The sequence below is a fragment of the Myodes glareolus genome, chromosome 10 (assembly GCF_982192425.1).
Source record: "Myodes glareolus chromosome 10, mMyoGla1.1, whole genome shotgun sequence".
In the NCBI taxonomy this organism is placed as follows: domain Eukaryota; kingdom Metazoa; phylum Chordata; class Mammalia; order Rodentia; family Cricetidae; genus Myodes; species Myodes glareolus.
Genome location: NC_142035.1, coordinates 3,914,875 through 3,939,829, shown reverse-complemented (window position 1 = coordinate 3,939,829; position 24,955 = coordinate 3,914,875). Strand labels below are relative to the sequence as shown.

The 24,955-nt window shown below is 44.9% G+C and overlaps 1 pseudogene; it reads left to right on the top strand.

Moving 5' to 3' along the window:
• Window positions 1–5,369: 5,369 nt before the first annotated feature.
• Window positions 5,370–22,788, top strand: LOC125405093 (uncharacterized; annotated as a pseudogene).
• Window positions 22,789–24,955: the final 2,167 nt, after the last annotated feature.

Here is a 24,955-nt window from a genome sequence, read left to right as displayed (position 1 = left end):
GCACACGGGACCATGGCAGAAGCATGCCTGCATCCTCACACATGAGTACACACATGTGCGTATACGTGTGCACACACACCTTGCCGGGTCTCACTGGTATCCTGTTCCCTTTCCCCTGCTCCCCACCTGCTCCTGGCTCCCAGTATCAAGGATGTTGTCTTACCACTGTCTCCCACATATAAAGCTCTCTTGGGATAAACGTAAAACACTGAGGGTAAAGCTTTACTAAAATCAAGCTAAGGCTTTTTTTAAAGGTTAATTTTAATTGCTCGAGGATTTGTTTATTTTTATATGTATGGGTGCTTTGATTGCGCATATGCATATACTGAATGTGCACCATGCTCACGCCCAGTGCCTGTGGACGTCAAGAGGGGCTCATAGCCCCTGAAACTGGAAACTGGAATTACAGAGAGTTGTGAGCCACCGTGTGGTGCTGGGAACAAAACTCAGGTCCTCTGCACGAACAGCAAGTGTTCTTTCTTAACCACTGAGCCACCTCTCTGGCTTCTTTTTTTTTTTAGATTTTAGGTGTGTGCGCGCGTGTGTGTGCGCGCGCGTGCGTGCGTGCATACTCACACTCTCATGCATGCTCACACAGATATCCACAGACTCCAGGCGAGGGTGTCAGGTCTCCTGTAGCTGGAGTTACAGGAGGGTTCTGAGAGCCTCACCTGGGTGCCGGTACCTGAGCTTGGTGCTCAGCAAGAGCAGTGTGCTGAGCTTCTGAGTCAGCTCTCCAGCCTCAAGATGTTTTCCAAGTGTTTTGATTTTGTAAAATGTGCTAAATACAGGATTCAAAGAGCGGAGCTTTAGAGCTGGCAGAGCTTTCAGCTGTTCAGACCAGCGTGATGCGCAGAAAGGCTTACTTATTCCAATTTGAGTGTAATTAGAAGGAGTTGCTTTTAAAAAATTTACATATAATTATATAATTTAAATACTTAATTATATAATTTATTACTACTTATCAATTACTAATTTCATACAATTATAAATAATTTTATATAATTATGTAAAATATTTGCATGGTTCAAAGTCACATTCATGAACTGGCTGTACTGTGGGAAGCCTAGTTTCCACTCCTTTCCCCTGAGCCCTGGTCCCCTTCTCTTTCTGACTAGATGGTTCATACACAGGACATGCAAAGATTGGGAGTCCAAGATCAAGGTCTGGCAGATGTGTCTAGGGGAGAGCCTGGCTCCTGGTTTTTAGACAGTGTCTTCTTGTGTGGAAAACACACAAGGTCTCCCGGGGTCCTATTCATGAGGCTCCACCCCCATTACCTGCTCATATCCCAAAGCCCTCCTCCCCCAAATCTACCCCTTTGAGGGTTAAGTTTCAACATATGAGCCTGGTGGAGACTAGTCATTCAGGTCATAGCAACAGATACACACATGTACACACACGTATACATACACACACACACACACACACAGTCACCTACGCTTAGTCAAAAGGCCAGGAAGTGATAACCCCCAAATGGTATCATACCACAGATGCTGTTCCTGGTTCTAAGGTTTTCTATTGATCTCCCGGGAATCACTTGGCTGTGTTGTGCGGGTGTGCAGTGGTACATTCCACCAGACCCCCTTGGTAGCATCTGAATTTTTTCTAGACCCTTGATAATGCAATTTAAAACCCCTTAAGTGTGCTAGGGAGGTAGCTCTGGCAGTGAAGTGCCCATCTTGCAAGCATGAAGACCCTAGAACCTGAATGACAATGATGGGCACCCCAGTTCTAGGGCGGTGAAGTCTGGAAGATTCCCAAGACTTGGGAGCCAGCTCATCTAGCCAAATGGGTAAACTCGGGTTCAGGAAGAGACCCCATCTAAAAGCTCAGGTGGGCAGTGTTTGAGGAAGACACCAATATTAATGTCTGACTGCCCTATACACTGATTTTTCCGTGCACACACACACACACACACACACACACACACACACACACAGAGACACATACATATGCACTGACTTATCCATGCGCGTGCACAGACACGCAACCACACACAGACACACACACTAAAATGCCCAGACAACAATCCCCCACCCCCTACAGTGACTGACCTTATGACCCCTGACCCATGTGCTCTTTGTGATTTTGATCCATCGATATTTAGAATAAATTCTTAGAGGCAGGATTTCTGGGTTAAAGAATAAACGCATGGGCCCATTTTTTTTTTCTTTAAAAATGTTCAATTTCCTCTCACAGCAGCTGTGCCCGCCGCACCCACCTCACCCCCACTGTGCCCACCCCACTCCTCGCCACCCTGCTGTGCGCAACACCTGCTGCTCAGGTGCACACCGTCCATACAGCGAACCAGCACGGTACTCGGCATCCACATTTCACCCCAGGGACTTAGCATCCGTGGGCACACTTTCCTGGACCCATTTTTTTTTATTGTGAGTTCAAAGGGTGACTTATGCAAATCTTGCTTTTTAGCTGGGCTCTCTCTGAAGTTGCTCCTTGCTTGCTTCATCTGAATTTTAACTCCCATGGGAAAGTTCAGGTAAAAGTTTCATATTTACTATTTATGGTGTGGATAGGGGGCACATCTATCATGGTGGATATCTGGAGGTCCGAGGACAACTTGTGGGGACAAAGGAGAGACAGCTGTCTCTCTTTTCACCATGCGGGTCCTGGGAATCCAACCTGCAGCCCACAGAGCGGGAGAAGGGGAGCCACCTGCTCAAGCTGTTTTCTAACTGTAAACACATCATGGCACATGCACAGATACACGTTCGACACACGCGTGCACACACGCAGACACGTGCACAAAGTGTGCTTTCCAGGTCTTTAGAATGCTCCCCATTACGATATCCAACCACAGCTGGCTGATACAGCAGTTAAAGCAGGGCTTTCTTCACAGCGGGACACTGCCCTTCACGGACCCTCACAATTATTTACTTTTGTTTTCAAATTTCAGGAATTGCTTTTCCCCCTTCAATTCAATGTTATGTTTTCAAAAATCATTTTCCTTTGTCTGTGTACATGCCTGTTTGAGGGTGCAGAGGTCAGAGGACAATCTCGCTCTGTTTGACATCCGAGCTCTTGCTTCATCCCTGTGTGGTGCAGGCCAACTGACCTGCCTGCCTCTGGGGCTTCTCCTGTCTCCGTTCCCCACCTCCCCATAGGAGAGCCAAAGTTTTAGACCACACAACATGGGTTTGAACGCAGGTCCTCACGCTTGCATAGCAAGCAGGTCTCCTGATGAAACCAACTATTTAGCCCCAGTTCAAACATTTTCTTTCTAGAAAGACATGTTTTTGTTTTTAACTCTGTTCATGTGTGTGTGTGTAGGTGTGTGCACACAAATGATGGTGCCTGCAGAGGCCAGACCAGGGTGCTGGATGCCCGGAGCTGGAGTTACAGGTGGTTGTAAGCTGCCTGATGTGGGTGCTGGGAGCCACATTTTGGTCCTCTGCAAGAGCAGTGAGCCCTCTTCACCAGGAAGCCCTTTTCCCAGGCCCGGACCTTTGTTTATAACTGCGTAATTGCACAAATGCGTCTACATCCAAAAGCAAAATGACACAAGACCGAGGCTCAGGGAAGCCCCACTGTCTCCTTCTCTGTCCTTTGTCCGGGACATGGACTAGCTCTCCCTTATCCTCCACTGTTTACTGGGTTGGTGCCCAAGGATCCTTGTAACAGGAAAACCCCATTCCACTTTTTGGGGTGCTTCTCTCTGTGTAAATTTCCCAGCACTTGCTTGCAGAGAGGCCATGGCATCTTCCTACAGGCAGTCAAACCTCCACCACTCTTGAGCTGCAATGCTCTCAGCGGCAATGCAGGAGACCGCCTGCTTCTGAGATTCAAGTGTCAGCAATCAGGATTTCAGATCTGTTTTGAATTTGACAAGCAGTAATTTTAATTAGTGTCTCTCATTTGATAAAGGAAGCGGAACATCCTGCAATAGAATTCAGGGCCATTTGCACGTTTCCCTCTGTGAGTTATATTAATATAATTCACTTGCTTCCCCTCCCACTCCTTTGATTCTCTTAATGGTTAAGCAGTGTCCGTGAGGGATAGAACATGCTCCAGGTCCTTTGGCGCTGGCGATGATGTTAACACCGAGTTCATTGCCATAGTTGAGTAGCTATGGACACACAGTGGCTTGTTTGTTCATTAAGTGATGGAGAGTCAGTTCCTTCTAATTTGTAATATTTATAAATATGTTGACTCTAAGTAGTGTGCATGTGTGTGTGTGTTCACTTCTTTAGGAACACAATGCTGGCTCTGTAATCTGTGTGCTTTCAACTTTGTAAGTTTCAAAGTTCATGGTCACAAATCCTTGTGTAAGGAGACTGCTACATTTTTTTTAAAAAAAAAGAATTAAAATAGATAACCTTATGTTTCAACTCCAAACACAGTGTATTTGTGTCAGAGCTAAACTTCTGGCATAAGCTAAAACCCCCTTTTCATCCTCAACACATTTTAGGACTGCAAAGGGGGCCCAAACACAAAGCACGGGAGACCGCTGCTGAGCTGGGGGAATTGGGGACAGGGTCTGACATCCAGCAGCCATGACCCTAACTTCACCTCACAGGACACACATCTTCTGACTGCGGACCACTTCTGAGGGCCCCTAAGTTGCAGATACCAACTGAGGAATATCCAAATTTGATCTCTGCAGTGGGTCTGTGCAGTGGGTCTCTGTAGAAGGACTGTGCAGTGGGTCTGTGCAGTGGGTCTCTCCAGTGGGTCTGTGCAGTGGATCTGCGCAGTGGGTCTGTGCAATGGGTCTGTGCAGTGGGTCTGTGCAGTGGGTCTGCACAGGTGCAGTGCGACTCTCCAGTGGGTCTTTGCAGTAAGTCTCTACAGTGGGTACCTGCAGTGGGTCTCTACAGTGGGTCTCTCCACTGGGTCTCTGCAGTGGGATTCTGCACTGGGTCTCTGCAGCGGATCTCCATGGGGGTCTCTGCAGTGGAACTCTCCAGTGGGACTCTTCCTGCAGTAGCACGGTTTCTTTTTAGTCACTAAGTTGTTTATCGTTCTCTTTGTTGCTTCATGCTTCCCATCCACAACAAATGGCAAAATTAAAAAAAAATCTATCGGAAATACACACTCTTCATCCTTATGGCTTCTAAAAATGTGAAATCAGGAACCAGGGGTCTGTGTCCCCATTTCTCCGAGGAAAGGGACACCAAATTAATTTCAGGAATGCAGGGGAGTCCCGTGGCGCAGGCCACAGTGCTCGCCCCATAGCCCTGCAGGCAGCGGCTCACGAGGCATGAAGACTGGGAAGTCTGTGGACTGACCACACAGAGGATGCGCTTCCTACAGAATAGGCCTCAGGCTAGGATTCAATGGTGCCCTCCAGATGTTATCCCTGGATCTCCCTGGGCATCTCTGCAGAGAAAGTGGGAGCCCCCTCCAGCATGGATGGGCCGTCACAAGCAAGGGCATCTCTACAGAGAAAGTGGGAACCCCCTCCAGCATGGTTGGACCGCCACAGCGAGGACGTCTCTGCAGAGAAAGTGGGAGCCCCCTCCAGCATGGATGGAGCGGTCACAGCGAGGGCATCTCTATGGAGAACGTGGGAGCCCCCTCCAGCACGGATGGAGCGGTCACAGCGAGGCATCTCTACGGAGAACGTGGGAGCCCCCTCCAGCACGGATGGAGCAGTCATAGCTCATGAAGCCACTGGTATGGGGGGAGACCTTCAGGAAATGTACTTGAGTTCTGCTCGAACCCAGCTCCTCAGGGTCCAGGTCATGCTCCTGTCTCCTCAGAGCTATTGGAACTTAGATTGGCGTGTAAGCTAGGCCACTAAGTCAGAGATGTCAAGCCAGGGGTAAATGGGTAGAAAAGGGGTCTGGCAGCTAGGACTGTCGTTGCACAGAGAAACCCTGTTTTGAAGAAAGAGAAAGAAAAGAAAAAGGAAGAAAAGAAAAGAAAAAGAAAAAAGAAAGAAAAGAAAAGAAAAAGGGTCTGGGCATGAAATGGGTTCTGCCCAGGCAGGAGCGTTTCCCACCTGATGTGTTAATGCCCTGTTTGGACACAGAGTGCTCTTAGCTCCTGGCTTAAGGGGATGGACCAGTCTCATAGGTTTGGTTGACGCTGGGGTTGTATGAAGTTGGATAGAACACCCGAGGCATTGTTCACCTTGAACATCTGCAATTTTAAAATATATTATCATTTTTAAAATGAGCTTCCCGTGACAGCAAGTAACATGGGTTCTTTAAGTGGCAAAGCCTTGGACTTAGGTAAGATTAAAGCCGTTTTCCAGGACACGGTGCACCCTGCGCCCTCTGCTGGGCGTCTGGGCAGAAAGCACCCACACAAAGTCTGCAGAATCTCAACTGCAGTACCCAGAGTGGCCGCTAGAGGGAACCGTGGTCCCCAGTCTCTCACAGAGAAGAAAACTTTGTTAGGGTTGTTTACCCAATAGGCAAACTTTAGACATGGATGTAATTATTGGTAACTTACTAGAAATTGTACACATTACTGCTAAGGCAGTGGGTACAAGCCAGGTGTGGTGGTGCATGAATTTAATCCCAGCATTCCAGAGGCAGAGGCAGGTGAATTTCTGTGAGTTGAAAACCAGTTTGTTACACATAGCTAGTTCCAGCCAGGGTACACAGTGGGACTCAAAGAAACAAAAAGAATCAGCTTAGTTACAGTCATGCCCACTTTTTTAAAGGTTGCTTTCTGTAATCCTTTTGAAACATTCTTTAATCTTCTAGCATTGTTCCCATCTGTTTCATCGAACATTTTCCTTTTCTTAATCTTCCTTTACCAAAAATACATACCTCATACTATAACATTCATCTCTCTCTCTCTTTCTCTGTCGATAGTTTCAGTCATTACTGCTGCTGTTGAATAACTCAGAAATATTTTAATATGATAATTTTTGAATGAAAACCCAGGAGGCTGTACTTAAAACAAGGAAACGGTACATGACATCTCTTAAATAGCCAACAGTTATAAACAGAGATACAAACTACATTAATATTCTTGCATTTTCTTAACCAATTTAGTTATTTGCTAAAGTTATAAGTCATTAGAACAGGCACTTCAAGATTTTTTTCTTTAGTCGGATGTGTTAGTCCCAGCACCTGGGAGGCAGAGGCAGACGGATCTCTGAAAATTCGAGGTCTGACTGGTTGGTCTACAGAGTGAGTTTCAGGACAGCCAGAGCTACATAGTGATGGCCTGTCTAAAACAAAAACAAAAACAAAACAACAATACAAACAAAAAATTGAGATAGGGTTTCTCTGTGTAGCCCAGGCTATCCTGAAACTTGTTGTGTAGATCAGGCTGGCTTTGAACTCAGATCAGCTTGCCTCTGTCAGGGTTCAAAGGGGCTGGCTTTTATTCTGGCTTATGAGTTGTCCGGAGCAGGATGAAGTTGATATTTTTTACTTTATTCCTTTTGAACCACCTGTTAACCTGGATGTTAATCATTGAGCAGGTGTTATACCTACACTATTTTATCTTTCTTCAGGACCGAACACAGGACTGAGTGACTGTCCCAAGTATGTCACTGATGATGTGACACATTAAGATCACCCGTAAGCTTTCGGATGTCTTTGCAAACCTTCAAGTAGTTTTGAAAATGATTTCTTGGATTTAAAATCATTTAAAAATAATTAGAGGTGGCAGTGGCAAAAAAAAAATCTTAAAACCCCTGAAGTGCTTATATTTTCATATATGTTCACACAAATACAAACACATCTAAAGCACGGAGGAGCTGTTATTTTGGTCCTCAGAATGAAGTTAGCATCTGAGAGGAAGACTTTTATCCCATAGAAAAAATTGCATGCAGGTACGGGAGAAATGATGCCCTCAAGCAGTGAGGGCCACCTTAAAATCAGAGAAGAGATCAAGAAGACAACGTCCTGACCAGAACTGTGTAATTCTACGTATGTTTTAGAAGATATTTTTAATTAAAAGTGCATGTTAATTTCCCTGAAGAAGGTGTAGGGCCATTAGCCCCCTGCTTGCCAATGCGCACACTGCCGAATGTGCCCTCACTGCTGCCATCTCTACTCTGTCCCTTTAACTGGCATACTGCCCGAGGCCAGGTTGAGCCTGCAGGAACGGTCGGAGCGGGGACTTTCCCCTTAAAACTTCAGCTTTACTGTGACTGAAAAGGAACCTGGGCCAGTTAAATGGCTTTAGTTTACATGAGCACTTACGTACAAGCCAGTTTGGCCCCGAGTACATGAGACAAAATCATACACACGGAGATGGCGCGCATATAGCTAATCACACACAAAGACTGCATGTCACTGTGTCGGGACTACAGCTCTTGCCAATCTCACTGAGAAAAGAAAGTGACTCCAAGATCCTTAAGAAACATGTATACACATTATTTTACATTTAGTCCAGCCTCTATCAAAACCTTACGTTTAACAGTTTCATGTTAAGAATATTTTGAGGCCAGTGGTGATGGCTCACACCTTTGATCCCAGCACTCAGGAGACAGAGGCAGGTGGATCTCTGTGAGTTTGAGGCCATCCTTGTCTACAGAACAAGTTCCAGAACAGCCAGCGCTACACAGAGAAACCCTGTCTTGGAAAGCCAAAGAAAAATATTTTGAAACAGAAACTATATGATTTTTATGTTGCCCATGCCTAGTACACAAATGAATATAATTACAACTAATATGTAATCACTTAGGACTTGTTTAGGAGGAAATTTCCACCAAATCTATGTCTATACCATTAAATTTTGTAGCTGAATGAAATTTTTATCTTATGGCTCTAATAAATATTTTTAAACAAGGAATTAGCATTTTAAAGTTTTATGAGATACTTAATAGGCCTAAGACATAACTCTGATAGGCCTTAAGAAGTTCAGAGTGCTCATATATGTAAGGCAGCATTCTTCACGCCTTTTACTGACATTTGTAAATCTGCGGATGAGCATTTTAATCGGGCCACAAATGAAAATATTTTTAGCACACAATAAAAATGAATGAAAAAAAACCTGAAGTAGCCACAGCTTGCTACATTTTTTTACATGAAAATAATTGTTGTAGACACACATGAACAACTGCATAAAATCCAAGTGCGCCAGCTATAAAGGGTAGAGGATTTCTGCTCCCATGTCTTTAAGGTCTGGTGACAGCTCAGTGCCACTGGGGTGGAATTCTGTGGGAAGCTGGCAGAGAGTGCATGAAGAGGTCGGGGTGGTGATATTTCTTCTTGTATTTTAATAAATAAAGCTTGTCTGGAGGTCAGAGAGTGGAAAGGCACGCTGGTCAGCCTTACAGACCAGGCAATGGTGACACACTTTTAACCCCATCAGCCACACTAGATAGTCATAGAAGCTGGGAGGTAGTGGTGCGTGTCTCCACTTCCAACACCAGAGAATATGAGATGGGAGGGGACAGCTCTCAGCTCAGTCTCGTTCTGAGGATTCCTGGAGGCAGGACCGCCATTTTGGCCTGAGATAGACATAAGAGTCGGTGGCTGGTTGCTTTGCTTTTCTGATCTTCAGATTGAACCCCAATATCTGTCTCTGAATTGTTATTATTCATGATACATTTGGTGCCCAACATGGGGCTTGAACCCATGACCCTGAGATTAAGAGTCTCATTCTTTATTGACTGAGTTTGCCGAGCACAAATGGTGCCCAAATATTTGGGAAGAATTTCCACATAAAGCCTGAGAAAGCTTTAAAAAAAAAAAAAGATTAGGCAGGAACAAAGTCAAGTTCAGCTTCCTGGTAACCATTTTTACTCCAATAGGCTGTTTGCTGGTGGCAAGTGGAGGTGCAGCTCCTTTAAGAAAGGTTTGGTGACTAGCAGCAGAAACCACAAGGCAGCTTTTAAAAGAGGCCCTGCCACCAAACGTCTACATGGTGTTTATGAGCAGCCAGTGGCATGCTTCTGGGTGGTGGTGTGGACCTAGAGACTCCACAGGGCTGTGGCAATAAGCGTGGCTCCCGCCAAGGCTTCCACCTTGCAGCTACACTTTCAGAAAGCCAAGGAGTAGGTGGAGGCAGCTGCCAAAGCTGCTGCTTTAATCACAGCCATGTCGTTTAGCAGATTAAAGACTCATGTGCTCAGAAAAGATAAAGATATACAGTAAAGAGAGATTTAAACAAAACAACTCTAAATGGTTTACAGTGTGTTTAAAAATATACATAGGCTTGGGAGAGAAAAGAAAAAGGATAGAGAAAGTCCTTAAAAAAGAAATAAAGTAAGGAAAAAAGCCACATAAAGATGGAAAATATACAGAGTATCTGGATACTGTATGTTATTGTGTTGTCTTAGAATTGTTTGACTACTGAGGAAGGAGCAACAGCTGCTAAAAGACATTTGATTATAAATACTGCTGAATTAATCCAGCCTATATATTTTGCAAATGTCTTGACTTAAAAATCTAAGTAAAAAATATTTTACTTTGGAGAAGAGGTTTCGCTTTTCTTTCCACAGAAAATGAGAGGCTGTGGATTCATTCTGGGTTAAGAAAAATCAGGTTTCATTAAGGGAGACCCCCTGAAAAATCTCCACTGGGAACAGATGGCCCAGCTGATCCGACGTTTCAGAGCACCTCTGCTGCAGCTTCCTCTGAGTTCTACATCCAGAACAGCTTCAAGACTGCTGGCTGAGATGATCCAGCCTCACAGAATACTTTAGTCAGGACTTGACCATATCAGCACCCCCAATCAGCAGGAAGTAGCCTAGAAAACTATGCCCGCATTCCCAACAAATAGTAGGTTATGTATGCTTGAGTGTTGATTGCAAGTTGTTATGGATAATGGTCAGGAAAAAAGTTAAACAAAGGAGATTTGATTCAGGGTTCTTGTTTTGAAAAGAAAAAAAGGAGAAATGCTGTGGGACAATGCTCTTGTACCCTGTAAAGATTTGTCACTCATATTGGATTTAAAAATACTGATCGGTATAGGTGGGGTGACCAAACTAGGAGAGTTCTGGGAAGAGAAAAGACAAAGATGTAGTTGTTAGCCAGACGCAGAGGAAGTGAGATGAGAATGCCTCACTGAGAAAAGGTATCAAGCCACATGGTTAAACATAGATAAGAATTATGGGTTAATTTAAGTTATAAAAGAGTTAATAATAAGCCAGAGCTAATAGGTCAACCAGTTTATAATTAATATAAGCCTCTGTGTGTTTATTTGGGACTGAATGGCTGTGGGACCAGGTGGGGCAGAAACTTCCATCTACAGTCAAGTTATGAGAAAATAGTGAAGCAGTCATTTCTCATGTCCTGCTTGGGGGAAGTGACTCTCTCATTGTGTATGGGCTGCTTTCTTGGAACCAAGAGACTGGCTTAGGACATCTCAGGAATCAGCCCTTCTGATTATGGTCCCTGGGAAAGCAACGCTGTATGAATGAGTTCAGGGAATTCTGTTGCCAGTGGCTTTTTGTTTTGTTTCATTTTATTGTTTTTCAAGACAGGGATTCTCTGTAGCTTTGGAGCCTGTCCTGGAACTCACTCTGTAGACCACGCTGACCTTGAACTCACAGAGATGCACCTGCTCTGCCTCCCAAGTGCTGGGATTAAAGGCGTGCATCGCTACCGCCCAGTGCCAGTGGCATTTACAAGCATTTACCAAGTGGCTCTCAGGACCGAAAGACAGAAGCAAAGGAGCCCAAGGTATTGCACAAGCCATGCCAGGCAGATCAGCTGAGCACAGACAAGGGACAGCCACCAACAGTGCTTAAAGACGCATCTCAGCACAAGCCCCCACTGTTAGCAGTGAGTCCAGAAACTAGTGCACCTTAGCAGTCTGAGGAGTCCCTGTGCTTTAGGGACCTTGCCTCAGGCCATATTGGGGCTCAGGGTTTCAAAGCTGAAAGTGATTTAGGATTAGATATCATAAGAAAGATATATTAGTGTAGGTTTAAGATTAGGAATGAAAATTTAGGAAGCTAGAAGGTGCCAAGTCATGCTCCCCAGGGGTGCTCCATTGCCCTGCTTGATAGTCCTGACAATCTGCTGCCTAGTCAGCTGACTGGGACATCCTCGTTCCTCCTTGAGCCTCCCAAACAGACACCACCAATGAACTTTAGACCTTTTCCCCAGGAGCCTCACCTACCTCGTGGGCCTATTTTTATTTCTGTTTAATTTAGTTTTGATAATAGAGAGGCTCCCCAGTTGCCTAGGCTGACCTCAAACTCTTAACTCTCCTTCTGCCTCAGCCACCAATGCCGGGATGGCAGTTCTGTGCCATGTCACACACCGGATGTGACCTCTAAGTTTGTGTGTGGGTTAGTATTGTCACCTTGGCAGGATCTGAAATCAGCTGGGAGAAAGGGTTCTGGACGTGCCTGCAGGAGGCTATCTCGATTGTGTTTATTGACTGTAGGCGGCACCATTCCCTGGCTGGCACCCTGGACTGTACACTTGTCGAAAGGGAGCTGGGCAGCAACATGCATTCATCGCTCTCTGCTCCTGACCGTGGGTGCATGCAATCCCTGCTTCAAGCTCCTGCTGGCTGACCCCCTAAAAAGATGGCATGTACCTGATACCTGGGAGACTGAAGAAACCCTTCCCCGCTAAATTGCATCGTCAGTGTTTCATCACCGCAGCAGAAAGGTGAGACAACCTGTCATCAATTCAAGGAGACAATGAAACTTGTTTATCTGCCAAGCATCTCGTGACACACACCCTATGCTTGCTCCTAACCTGATACCTGTGGAAACCCCTGTGTGGTCAGCAAAGGGCAGGCTGAAGCAGAGAAACTCACCAGGCAAGGAGCTGAGCTGCTTGTGGCCCTCTAGTGGCCAAAAGGGAAACTGACAGGATTTCAACTTCTTGCAAAGCTGTCCTAGGAAGCCCTGCAACAGGTCCTCAGGGCTGGGGGATGGAGGCAGAGAAGGGCCTCCCTATATTACTGAAGAAGCCTTACATGGTAGAGCCTGTTCCTGTACATCACATACACACATCACGTATCTTCTGAGGCCGAGGTGCAAGCCCTAGCTTTTGTTTTAGGCTGAAGGTAATAATTAATTTTTCCCTAGATATGGCAAGAAAAGGCAAGTTTCTTTGGTCTTTGTTTTGAGACAAGGCCTCCTTGTGCAACCCAGGATGATCTTCAGATCCTTATTCTCCTGTCTCAGGCTCCCAGGGCTGCCCACCAAATGATGCTCTCAGCGCCAGGTCTTCACTAACACCCACGACCTGCTTGCTCATCACAGTTCTGAGAGGCAGACTTCCTGGAAAGGGTGGTAGAGAAGAGGCCAGGGATGTGCCCAGCTGAGCTCCACCATCTCAGGACACAGGGCTCCTCCCTCTGGATGGCACCATGTTTTAGGGTTTTCTACTGCTGTGAAGAGACACTACCACCACAACGACTCTTATAAAGGAAGACATTTAATTGGGGTGTCTTGCTTACAGTTTCAGAGGTTCAGACCATTGTCATCATGGCGGGGAGCATGGCAGCATGCAGGCAGACATGGTGCTGGAGTAACAGCTGAGACTCAACAGGAAGCCCACTGGGACACTGGGTGATATCTTGAGCACAGTAGATCTCAAAGCCCACCCTCACAACGAAACACTTCCTCAACAAGACCATACCCATTCCAACAAAGCCACACCTCCTAATAGTGCCATTCTCTATGAGACTATGGGGGCCAGTTACGATCAAACCACCACACATCACGATGCCTTTCTTAGCCCCCACGTTTGAAGTTTGGTGTGGCCATCTGCATCCACAGTGAGCCCACTTTGGAAAAGAGGGAAACCTTTTATAAGAAGGGGACGCTTGCTTGCCTCTCCTGCAGGATTCCCTTGGGTGCCAGGCTCCAGGTTGGTGAATCCCCACGTCTCTTTCCCAGCATAACAGAATAATTTGGGGCGTGTTGCTGCCCCATCTCACAGAGGTGGGCATGAGATCCAGCAGCTCCCTCCACTCACCCACCCCATCATGCATCAGCAGGGCCTTACCATAGCCTCAACTTACCTTACTGAATGCTGGGCTCCTAACTCCTCTCAGCCTCTGGCTCTGTCCCCTCAGCAGGGCTGCCAGGTATCAAGGGCAAGATCTTACCCAGTTCTCTGGGATGGGATGTTCTCAGAGAGTGAGGACTGAGTACCAAGGTCAATGTCTCCACCCCACTGATATCTCCTTGAGAGCTTTGATGCCCCCGCCAAAGCCCTGCACATTCCCAGGCTCCACTCCCAGGGATTCTGCTGTCCTCAAGGCTTTGTCGTGACCACTGTGCCCCTCCCGGTGGGTGGAGGGCTTTATATGCTGTCACAGTCAGGCCATCCATCCTGTCCTTGCTCAGTGAGGACAAGTGCCCAGGAGATGGTGTGGGCTGCTGAGTGCACAGCCACTGCTCAGGAGAGGAAGACCTGAGTGTGAAGAGACAACCTGGGGTCGAGGGACTGGAAACCAGAAAGTGGGAAACAGAGCTGAGACAGCAGAAGTGAGGAGGCAGCTGCTGCTGGGGAGAGCTGGGACCCCCCCCCCCAGACCCTGCACACTGCCCTGCAGAGAGGGATGGTTGGCAGCTGGACTGGCATGTCTCAGGACAGGCTCTGCCACCCTGGAGACTCAACCTGTGATGTCCAGGTTTTAGGGACACGCAGCTGAAGTTTTGTTTTTTGGATTTTTGTTGTTATTGTTGTTGTTAGTTTTTCGAGACAGGGTTTCTCTGTGTAGCTCAGGTTGTTCTGAAACTCTCTCTGTAGACCAGGCTGGCCTCAAACTCAGAGTTCTGCCTGCTTCTGCCTTCTGAGTGCTGGGGATAAAGTCATGAGCCACCACACCTGTCTACAGTTGAAGCTCTTATGTCTGACTGCCATCAGGGCCTCTCCAGGGTCATGGTCACTCGGAGACATTGTCCAGATTCCCAAAGTAAAAGTCATACTTTCCCTAGAGCTTGGAATGTGGCCGTTGTAAGAAAACCAGAGCAGAGAGGCCAGTAACAGGTGCGGGAGTAGAGGATCATGGGAGCAGAGATGCAAATGGGAGGCAGGATGAAGAAGGCCTGTGATGGGCTGGACCACCTGAAGAGAGGCCCTCAGCCTGATGGAGTCTTGGTGAAATCACCCACAACGCAGTAGAGAATTAAGACTGAAGAAGAAACGGTGCAGAACATTCTAGAACTGTAGGAGAGTGTGGCTAACACCTAACAGGAATGCTGGGTGACACAGGAAGAGGAACAGAAGGGGGATCTGTCACAGTAACTGGGAATCCTTTCCACACCCATGAACTTTACAGCAGACAGTTGTCAGAGCCAAGAAGTCTGGGAAATATCAGAAACCAAGCAAAATTCTCAGGCCTCAAGCAAAATTGTCGGATTAGACAAACTCCTGCATGAAGGGAGAGAAGCGTCTCTCTTCTCCAGAGAGGAGCCAGCTGATGGCTTCTCCGCAGAAGCCACACAAACCAGAGGAGAGTGGAGTGTTTACCACAGTGAGAGAGCCCACACCGGTGCCTTACCCTCCCTCCTCATGTCGTTTATGAGTTGTATAGATTGCTTTCTGATGTTTGCCTCTAGCTCTGTCCACAGATTTGGGGACTAGACACTCCGAATTTGGTGAATCTCACTCCTTGGCCTCATAGGAAACACATCCTGGACCAAGTTTCCCAGGCTTCAGAAAATGTCTTTCATGGTGTTGGGTGGAGGTATCTTCCTAGGAAAGGTCTTTTTAGGAATATGCCTTTCTAGGAATATCTTTCTAGGAAAATGTCTTTTCTGGGGTTGGCTGGAGTTATCTTTTCAGACCGACTACTCTGTGATTTTAGGTAAGTCTTCTATTCAGCTGTCCTGTCAAATTATAATATCGTCAAATGTGGAATTGCAATGCTACTCTGTATTGCGGTCAGTTGCCCCTTAACTCTCCAGTTTGAACACGTATTGGGAAACTTTGCTGTAGGCATGTACAGTGGTTAGTACTCACTGTCAGCTTGGCACCCTAGAGCGACTGCAAAGGGGATCTCAGTGAGGGAATACCTAGATGGGATTAGCCTCTGGGCACGTTCATGGGGCTTACTTGACCGTCTTAATTGGTATGGGGAGCCTCGTCTTAATTGTAGGTGGGAACACTGTGGTGGGATGGAAGAAAATGGCCCCCATAGGCTCATAAGGAGTGGCACTATTAGGAGGCGTGGTGTTGTTGGGGTAGGTGTGGCTTTGTTGGAGGAAGTGTGTCACTAGGGGTGAGCTTCACAAAATGGCCTCTCCAGGCCGCCATTCCTGACACATGCCTGCCCTCTGCAGCTTTCCTTAGTTGCTGAGGGAGAGTCCATAATCCTTTATCTTGTATCCTTGACTCTAAATTCAGAACCATGTGGTTGAAGCTGCCAATTCTGATTGCTTGCTGGGGCTGGAACATGGCTCCCTTGTCCAACAGATTTTCACCGGCTTTCTGTTTTCAGTGGTTTCCCTCACTGCCTAAGCTTAGCTGTCCTGAAACTTGACCTATAGGCCAGTCAGGCCTCAACCCAGAAATCCACTAGCCTCTGTCTTCTGAGTGTTAGATTAAAGGTGTGCACCACCATGCCTGGCCCTAGGCTTTTCTTTAATTCCTTTTCACAAGTTGGAAGCTTAGCTGGGTGGGGTCTTGCTCTGAGGTCACTGCTCCCTTTATTCCACTTAGCGTGGGGATTTTCTTTAGTCTGTTTTCACTTCCTGGGGCTCCTTTTCTCTTCGCTCTGTGTTTTCCCTTGGTCAGCTCCTTTTCATTGTAGATCTGCATGAGAGCCAACACCAAGGACCATGCAACACAGTCACTTCTAGGCTGTTTTGAAATATTCCCTGTTAACAAAATTCTCCATTTTAGCCTCAGGCAGATATTTTTTTGGACAAGGGCAGAAAGCAGACACATTCTTCCCCCCAAATATCACAAGAACGGTCCCTAGATCACATTCAACTATTCTTCTCCCCTGAAATATTGACCTGGGTCTCCCCCCCCACACACACACCAGTTCAAATCCCCCTCAACACCACTGTCTTCTATGTTCCTACTAGTTTGGTCCAGTAAGCTCCACTTAAAGTGTTTCCTCTGCTTTTCTAATCCAAAGTCCACATTCCCGTGAACACCTGGTTCTTCTGGTACCAACTTCTGTCTTAGTTAGGGTTTCTATTGCTGTGAAGAGACACCATGACCACAGCAACTCTTATAAAGGAAAAAATTTCATTGGGACCAGCTGACAGTTCAAAAGTTTAGGCCCTTATCATCATGGCAGGAAGCATGTTGGCACATAGGAAGACAGGGTAGGCTCAGAGGTAGTGGAGAGTTCTATATCTCATGGCAGGCAGTAGGAAGAGAGTGGGACACTGGGTCTGGTGACAGCATCTGAGACCTCCAAGCCCACCCCCAGTGACACACTTCCTCCAGCAAAGTCACACCTATGCCAACAAAGCCACACTTTGTAATAATGCCATTCCCTGTGAGCCTATGGGGGCCATTTTCATTCAAACCACTATGCACAGTTAAATTTCTCAATATGGAAAATGACTTAAGGTTCCATTTTCAAATTAATTGTTTCCTGTTTTAATTTAGCTATATATTGTTTTCTAGGTTGTGACTTCTTGGTTGGTTCTTGGGTTGGTGTTTTGGTTGATTTGGTAGGGTATTTTTGAGACAGGGTCTTACTATGTAGTCCAGGTTGGTGTTAAACCCGTAATTCTCCTGCCTCAGCCTCCCAAATGCTGGGATACCAGGAAACTGCTACCATGCCTGACTAGCTTGACTGCTTTACAATTATTAGTTTTTAAATTCTTGCGTGAAAGCTCTTTGGTCCCCATTTCCCTGTGGTCAGTTCTAGAGTTTGAATTCTGCCTTCCCACTGGGCCTTGGTGCCCTGTCTCTTCATGTGCTGCCTTATTTGGGGAAGAACTTGAGCCTTTAAAAACACAGCCGCCTCAGCAGGGATGAAGTCTTTACTAACCAGCTCATATGAATATTCAGTATGCCATGGATCACATCCAAGTATGCTCTTCTGGGTTTGCATGTGTCATTTCTCAATTAAAAAATTGTAAATTCTTCTCTCATATATTACATTCAGCCCACTTTCCCTCCTTCCCCTGCCCACTTGCCCTCCCTGCTAGAGCCACACCTCTCCAGTTCCCCTCAGAAAAGAGCAGGCCTCCCAGGGGCATCAACCAAATATGGCATATTTATGCTGCAATAGTACTAGGTACATCCATCACATCAGGGCCAGACAATGCGACCCAGTAGGAGGAAAAGGGTCCCACAAGGAGTCAAGAGTCAGAGACAGCTGCCGTTCCCACTGTTAGGAATTCCACAAGAACACCAAGCTACTCAGCCATAATCTATATGTAGAGGACCTAGATCAGACCCCCTACAGGCTCGGTGATCTCTGTGAGCTCCCATGAGTACCGGTCAGTTGATTCTGTGGGATATGTATTCATAGTGTCCTTGACACCTTTGGTTCCTCTGATTTTTTCCTGTCAGTCCTCTGCAGGACTCCCTGAGCTCTATCTAATGTTTTGCTGTGGGGCTTTGTGGGGCTCTGTGGGGCTCTGTAAACTCTGTGGGGCTCTGTGGGGACTCTGTGAATTCTGTGGCACTCTGTGGAGCTGGGACTCTCTGGGGCTCTGTGGGGCTCTACATCTGCTCCAGTCAGTTGCTGGATGAAGTCTCTCTGTTCTCTTGATGAGGATTCTTCTAGGTTCCAGTCCCAGAACAGTCTGCAGGCAGGACAAACTGTAGGCTAAAGCTTTTGTGGCTGGGTTGGTGTCCCGTTCTCTCCACTTGAGGTCTTGCCTGGTTACAGAAGATGGCCGGTTCAGGCTTTGTGTCCCCCATCACTAGGAATCGTTACTAGGGTTACTCTAAATAGATTCCATGGAGTTTCCTTTGCAAATCAGGTTCCACCTTGCTCCTAAATGCTCGCCCACCTAATTCTAGTAATTTTTTCCAGTATTTTCTCCCTTCTCCCAGTTTATCCAGACTGTTCCCAACTGCCTCCTACCAGTCCACCTTCGAAATCTATTCTATTTTCTCTTCCCAGGAAGATTCTTGCATCCCCACCTAAGCTTTCCTGTTACTTAGCATCTCTTTATCTGTGCACAGTAGCATGACTATCTTTTACTTTACAGCTAATATCTACTTATAAGTGAGTAGATATCGTGTTTGTGTTCCTGGTTCTGGACTACTTCATTCACAGGGTTACTATTTGCTTTCAAGTTTCATCCATTTGTCTGCAAATTTCATGCTGTTATTGTTTTTCACAGCTGAGCAGTACTCCATCATGTAAATGGACCACATTTTCTTTATCAGTTCTTCAGTTGAGGGGCATCTAGGTTGTTTCCAGGTTCTGGATATTATGAATAAAGCTGCTATGAACATAGCTGGGTAAGTGTTCTTGTCATGTGATGGAGCATCCTGTGGGTATATGCCCAGGTGTGATACTGCTGGTATTGCTGGTTTTGAGGTAAATCGAGTTCTAATTTTCTGAGTAACCCACATATTGGTTTCCAAAGTGGCTGTACTAATTTGCACTCCTATCAGCGATGGAAGGGTGTTTCCCTTGCTCCGCACCCTCTCCAGCATGACCTGTCGCTTGTGTTTTTGGCTTTAGCTAGTCTGACAAACGGAATGACTAAGATCTCAAAGTAGTTTGGATTTGCATTTCCTTAATGGTTGAGGATTTGAACATTTTTAAAAGTGTTTCTTGGCAATTTGAGATTTCTCTATTGAGAATTCACTTGGATTTGTTCCCAATTTTAAAAATTGGATTAGTTTTTGGATGGCTAGTTTCTTGAGTTCTTTATATGTTTTGAAGATCAGCTCTTTGTCAGATGTGGACTTGGTGGAAATATTTTCCCATTCTGTGGGCTGTGATTTTGTCCCATTGGTGGTGCTCTTTGCCTTACAAAGCTTTTCAGGTTTGTGAGTTCTCATTAATTAACTGTTGATCTTAGTGCCTGTGCTATGGGTATTCTCTTCAGGAAGTGGTTTCCTATGCTAACGTATTCAAGGCTAGTCCTACTTTCTCTTCTTTCAAGTTCACTAAATCTGGTTGTATGTTGAGGTCTTTGACACCTAATGATTCTTTGGCTGTCCTCAGTGTTTGTTGTTATGCCCCACCTTTTAGTTTCTGACTTTGTAAATTTGGATATTTTATCCCTGTCTTTTAGTTAGTCTGGATAATTGTTTATTGTGTTGGTTTTCTCAAAGAACCAACTTCTTGGTTCATTGATTCTTTGTATTCTCTTTGTTTCTATTTTATTGATTTCAGCCCTCAGTTTGATTATTTTCTGCACTCTACTTTTCTTGGGTCTTTGCTTCTTTTTGTTCTAGAGCTTTCAGGTGAGCTGTTAAGCTGTTAGTGTGAGGTTTCTCCAGTTTCTCTGTGAAGGCGCTTACTGCAGTGAACTTTCCTCTTAGCACAGCTTTCATCGTGTCCCATGACTTTTGGTAAGTGGTGCATTTATTTTCTTGGAATTCTAGGTGGTTTTTAAGTTCTTTGTTTATTTCTTCCTTAACACAGTGTTCCTTCAGCAGGGAGTTGGTTCAGATTCCATGAGTTTGTGGGTTTGTAGCATAAATAATAAAAACCCACAGACAGATTTTGGGGTTCAACTGGAAGATCAGAAAAGCAAAGCAGCCAGCCACTGACTCTTACCTCTACCTCAGGCTGAGATGGCAATCCTGCCTCCAAGAATCCTCAGACTGAGACTGAGCATGAGACCTGTCTCCTCCCACTTTATATTCCTCTCAAGTGCTGGGATTACAGGCGTGCACCCCACTGCAGGGCCTCTATGACTAACTCTTGTGGTTGCTGGAATTAAGAGTGTGTGCTACCACTGCCTGGCCTGGATAGCTGACTAGTGTGGCTTTTCTGCTCTCTAATCTTCAGGCAACCTTTATTTATTAACATATAAATAATAAACCACAGATAGATTTTCTGTTGTTGCTATCCAGCTTCAATCTATGATGTCTGAAATGATAAAGGGGGCTCTCTCAATTTTTTGTGTTTATTGAGACTGGCTTTGTGACTAAGCATGTGGCCAATTTTGGGGGATGTCCCATGAGGTGCTGAGAAGAAAGTATATTCTTTTTCATTTGGGTAAAATTTTCTGTAGTTATCTGTTAGGTCCATTTGATTCATAATATCTGTTAGCTCTATTATTTCTCTGTTTAGTTTCTGTCTGGATGACCTGTTCACTGGTGAGAGTTGGGCACTGAAGTCTCCACTATTAAGGTGTGAGGTTTGATGTGTGATTTAATTTTCAGTAATGTTTCTTTTACACGTGGAGGTGCCTTTGAGTTTGGAGTACAGATGTTAAGAATTGAAATGTCTTCTTGGTGGGTTTTTCCTTTGATGAGTATGAAATGTCCTTCGCCATCTCTTTGGATTAATTTTGGTTTGAAGTCTATCTTGTCAGATATCAAGAAAGCTACCCCTACTTGCTTCTTAGGTCCATTTGATTGGAAAATCTTATTACACGTTTTACCTTTACTTTGAGGTAAAGTCTATCTTTGATGTTGAGATGTGTTTCTTGTATGCAGCAGAAGGATGGATCCTGGTTTGGATCCATTCTGTAAGCCTGTGTCTTTTTATTGGAGAATCGAATCCATTGACATTGAGGGATGTTAATGACTAATGATTCTTAATTCCTGTTGTTTTGTTGGTGGTGGTAGTAGTTGTTGTTGTTGTTGTGTGTGTGTCCCTTCTTTGGGTTTTGCTGCTGTGAGCTTGCCTATGTTTTCATGGGTGTAGTTAACCTTCTTGGGTTGGAGTTTTCTTTGTAGTACCTTCTGTAAGGCTGGATTTGTGGATGCACATTGTTTAAATTTGAATTTGTCATAAAATATCTTATTTTATCTCTCTATGATGATTAAAAGTTTTGTTGGGTATAATAATCTGGACTGGCATCTGTGGTCTCTTAGGGTCTACAGGACATCTGCCCAGGCCCTTCTTTCTGGGGGAACCCCTTCAGCCAATAGCTTTTAAGATACTGGCTAACTCTGGGTGTGGCTACATGTGTTATATATGTAGATGTAGAAATGTGCACAACCCCTTGGCTGCTAGATTTGGTTCCTGTTTCCCGCTCATGCAGAGGACTGCTGATCTGTGAGTCTACCCCTAAATAAAGAACCCTTTATTATACCCATTCTGAGCTAGTGTGGGACTACTTAATTTTAATTGGCTACATCTGGTGCCCAGTGTGGAACCCGAAACCATGATCCTGAAATTAAGAGTCTCATGCTCTACCGACTGAGTTAAAGACTAGATAGTAGTAGTTACTTTCCTCTCATGACTTAGCCAAGCCATTTCTAATACAAGACTAGATTCCTTAGGATAGGATAACTATTAAAACATTCAGCATGGGAGCTCCGAGTCAACTTCCAGCTGGTGATCTGGTGTTTGGGCTGGCGGGTTGTGGGGGTGCCCTTGGAGTTGGCTTACGTGGCCGTGCCATCCCTGGTCGACCAGGACAGGTTTATTTGTAACTACCCCGCTTACTTAAATAATAAAAAGACTGTAGCAGAGGGGAGGCGAATTCCCTTAAGTAAGGCTGTAGAAAACCCTACCGCTACTGAGATTCAGGATGTATGCTCAGCAGTTGGACTGAATGCATTTCTGGAAAAAAACAAAATGTACTCCAGAGAACGGGACTGTGATGCTCAGTACAGAGGCAGAGTCCGGGTTCAGCTCAAACAGGAAGATGGTACAGTTCCCGTCACATAAGTCAGTGATGCTGTATGTAGCAGAAATGATACCCAAGTTAAAACAAGGACACAAAAACCAGGAGGTGCTGACTCAATTCTTCAGCAAGGAGAGGGCAGTAAAAAGGGAAAAGGGAAGAAGAAGAAGTGTGAATGTGAAGCACACAGTCCCACTGAGACACAGGCATCTCTGTGCTGCGGGAACAGCTTTCGTTTGTGTTATTGAACCGAACTCCCAGAGTTAACAATGAGATAAGTTTACATCAAAAGTTTGCATCTGCTTTTATACTGTAAAAAGGAAAGACTGTGTGTAGGAGAAAGAAGAATGTTTTCAACAGATAATGACTGTTCCATAAGTTACTTGAAATCTTTTATCTGTTTGTCCTCTCTGTAAACATATATTTCAGGTATACAAGTTTAATAAAATTTGAAAGAGACACTTTGTTTACTTTTTAAGTTAATGAAATAAAAAGTTAAACTGACTTTCGTAGCTTAAAATCATTTAGCATGTTTCTTGCTCGATACTGTTTATGCTGGTTGTAATTCTAATTTTTATACTTGATATTTGTTCTTATTGTGTATAATCTTGTATTAGGCTTAGAACTAGTTTATTCAGACAAAAGGGGGAGGTGCTGTGGGAACTCCTTCAGCTAACAGTCTTTAAGATACTGGTTAACTCTGGGCATGGCTACATGTGCTGTGTATGTAGATGTAGGAATGTGCACAGCCCCTTGGCTGCTGGATTCAGTTCTTGTTCCCTGCTCATGCAGAGGACTGCTGATCTGTGAGTCTGCCCTAAATAAAGAGACCTTTATTGTACTCATTTCTGAGCTAGAGAGGCACGACTTTATTCTCATCAGCTATACCTTCTGATTGTTGAGTCTCCATTGAGAAGTTGGATGTAATTTTTATAGCTCTGCCTTTATATGTTACTTGCCCTTTCCCCCTTGCAGCCTTTAATATTCTTTCCTGTTTAATATTCTCTATGTTTAGTATTTTGATTATTATGTGATGAGGAGATTTTTTTTCTGATCCAGTCTGTTTTGTATTCTGTACACTTCTTTAGGTTAGGGAAATTTTCTTCTATGATTTTGTTAAATATATTTTCTGAGTTTTTTAGCTGGAATATTTCTCCTTCTTCCATTCCTATTATTCTTAGGTTTGGTATTTTCACACTGCCCCAGATTTCCTGGAAGTTTCGTGTTTGGAGTGTTTTAGATTGAACATTTTTTTTTAACTAATGAAGCTCATTCTTCTAGCGTGTCTTCAACATCTGAGAGTCTCTCTTCCATCTCTAAATAGTCTGTGTGATGCTTACATCTGTAGCTCCTGTTTGCTTATACAGATTTTCCATTTCTTAAATTTCCTTAGTTTGTGTTTTCTATATTGAATAGTTTCCTTCATCTGTTTGCTTTTTTCTTTGCCTTCTTGGCATTTTTAAGGCATTTATTGATTTCCTCCAATTTTTTTATTTTTCTTTTCCTCAATTTTGTAAGTGGTTTTCTTCTTTTTCTCTTTATGGGCCTCTATCAATTTCATAAAGTTGTTTTTAAGGTTGCATTCTTCAGCTGTGTTAGGATATTCAGATCTTGCAATTGTAAGATAACTGGGCTCTGGTGGTGTCATATTGTCCTGACTATTACTGATTGTGTTCTACATTGACATTTAGGCATCTGATTTGGGATGACTATAGGTTTAGGTGCTGATTTCTGAATTGGATGTGTGTTTTGTTCCTTGATTTCTGCTTCTTTGGTCTTCTAGTCTTTCTGGCCTGGTGTTCTGGTGACCAGTTTAGCTTTTGGTGTAGCAGGGGGTCTCTGTTCTTCTGACTGGTGTGCCCTGCACTTGGTCTTTTGACTGGTATGGCCTGCAACTAAGCAGTGGAAGTACATTGTAGTTGGGGGCAAGGCCATCCATAGGGCTGGTGATGAGGTGGGAGGGGCAGGTGGGCAGTGGAATGGGTCTTTGGGAAGCAAATTTGTTTTTTTTTTTTGACTTGTATAAACTGCCCAATTGAAATTTTTTATGTATACAATTTTTGCCTGTTTGTATGCCTGTATGCATGCAGTACCCTCGGAGGCCTTAAGGGGGCATCAGATTCCCTGGAACTGGATTTACAGGCAGTTGTGAGCAAGCATGTTCTGCTAGAAATCAAACCCAGGTCCTCTGGAAGAGCAGCCAGTGCTTTTAACCCATGAGTGACCTCAATTTTAATGATACGCCTGGAGACAGTAAGATGATTCAGCAGGTAAAAGTCACACAAGCCTGGCAGCCCGAGTTAACTCACATATAAACGTGGTAAGAGAGTATGAGTCCCAGGATGGTGTTCTGATTTTCATGTGTGAGCCATGGCATGTCCTCCTGCCCAACATCATGCGCGTACCATAGTAACA